Genomic DNA, 2,360 nt, shown 5'->3' on the forward strand with positions numbered 1-2,360 from the left:
TTCAATATTTATTTGTGTATAACTGCGTTCATGTGTGTACCTGTACATTCTGACTGTATTTTCCCCTACCTTTACTCCTCCAAGTCCTTCCTCTTCTCTCCTTTATTTCTGTCTCTCAGAAAACAAACAGCCTTCTAAGGAGTGATAAGGAAATAAAATAAGATACAACAAAAACAGAAGGAAAAGAGCCCAAGAAAAGGCACCACAAACAGATACAGACATAGAGACCCATACTCAGAAATCTCATAAAAACTAGAAACTATACTATGCAAAGGACCTGTAAGGTTAAAAAAAAAAAAAAAAACAGAGAGAAAGAGGTCTGGTACTGGTGTTACATTCCTTTAATACCAGAACTCATGAGGCAGAGACAGGTAGATCTGATCTGAGATAGAAGCCCTTCTGGTCTGCAGAGCAAGTTCCAGGACAGCCAGAGCTACACAGAGAAATAAACCCTGTTTGAAAAATAAGAGAGAGACAGAGATAGAGAGAGACAGAGAGAGACAGAGAGAAGCATGAGTGGGAGAGAGACACAGAGTGAGACAGAGACAGAGACAGAGGAGAGACAGACATAGAGACAAAGAGAACCCTGACACAGCATTGTAAGAGAGAAGGAACCCCAAGAGATGTTGTTAATTAGTTTTCCTTGGGATCTTGAATGCTGCACATTAAACATATCCTTGAGAATAGCTTGTTTCCCCAGTGAGATTTCCTTGGAGAAAATTCTCTTTTCATTTGCAAGTGGTTATCAGTTGGAGATAGCTTCTGGGTTTAGGATGGGCGCATCCATTCACTTCTCCTTTCAGCTCCAGGAACCTATCTGGTGAAGATCCATGCAGGCTCTGGGCCTGTGAGTTCACATGTGTATTCGTCTTGTTGATTTAGAGGACCTTGTTTCCTTGCTGCCGTACATCCTCTCTGGACATAACACTCTTTCTGCCTTGACTTCTGCAGGGTTCACTGATCCTCAACAAGAGGGATTTGATAGAGACATATCTTTCAGGGGTGAGTGTCCCCAGGTCTCTCAGTATCTGCACATATTGTCTGGCAGTGGATCTCTGTATTTGTTTCTTTTTCCAATCTTAAATATATTCTCAATATTACCTTTAGAGTCTCTATAATATAGAATGGATCAAACTAATATGTGCTCATTATCTTCCACTGAATAAGTACCTTCAATAAAACAAGACTTGTATTTCATTGCATATCTTAATTTCCTCTTACCTTATTCATAAAACCAATTTTTCACAACATCTTTTTAGTTTGTTTGAGATGAGGCTACATTAGGTATTCCAGCAGGGCCTCAAATTAACAGTTCTCTTGCCTTAGCCACTTTAGGGCTAGAGTAATAGGCATGCACTGTCATTCAGAGCTGTAGCCATTTTTTACAAATCATTCTCACTACTGACTCCTGAAGTGTCTGTGAACTTTCTATCTCAGCTAACTCTTTGTGTACTTGATACTCCATTCTCTCTAGTACATTTTTTTTATGTATGTCTCATTTTGCTGGCAAATTTCTATTCATTCTTCTTGGTCAAACTGTTTTGTATATCAGTTGTTATTCTGTATGTCATCATATAGATGCATCATTCATCTTCTAGAAAAATGTCATGGCCTTTCTGTGATTTGGAAATAAATTAAAAAGAGTATATGTTCTTGGACACTGTGGGCCTTAGCAAAGATAACTATTAAGGTAAAGATTATACCATTAAATTTCTCCTAAAGGAGGAAGAGATGTGCTTTTCTTATTTTTCTAAGATTTATATATGTAGTCAGTGAGTTTTTCTCATTTTTATGGAAGAAATATATATCACACATTACCAGTTTCATTATGAGCTTGAAAAGTCCTATGTAATTTCACTCTTACTGTGAATGTATCTATTTTGAATGTAGGCACTGTGGTCTTTCTTCTGTGTTTCTACAACCCTATCCTTTGCACTATTTATGAATTATACCCCAGGAAAGATCGAATGAAATAGTAAATTTAACTTTCTGAGAATCAAGCTATAAAGGGGCAAACTTTAAAATTTTCTACAACTGGCTCTATATTATATATTGTGTTCTGTTATCCCATTTCCTATAAGAGTGTGCATGTGCAAAATTATAGATTTGAAAAAAATGTAAATACCCTTTTAATCTGGATCTGGTCTATAACATTTGAGAAGGTGATTCTTATTAAAATTAGAACCTTAGGTAGGATTTTGTAGGCCAAATAATAATGTCATTAATAAGGAAATCAGAGACTCCTAATAGTAAATGACCAATTATTAGCAAGTATCTCTTTTAAAATTTTTAAATGTATGTGTTTGAATAAGTGTTGAAGTCAGGGGAGAATTTGTGAGAATGGGTTTTCATCTTCTGCC

Source organism: Phodopus roborovskii, unplaced genomic scaffold (genome assembly GCF_943737965.1).
Source record: "Phodopus roborovskii unplaced genomic scaffold, PHOROB, whole genome shotgun sequence".
In the NCBI taxonomy this organism is placed as follows: Eukaryota; Metazoa; Chordata; class Mammalia; order Rodentia; family Cricetidae; genus Phodopus; species Phodopus roborovskii.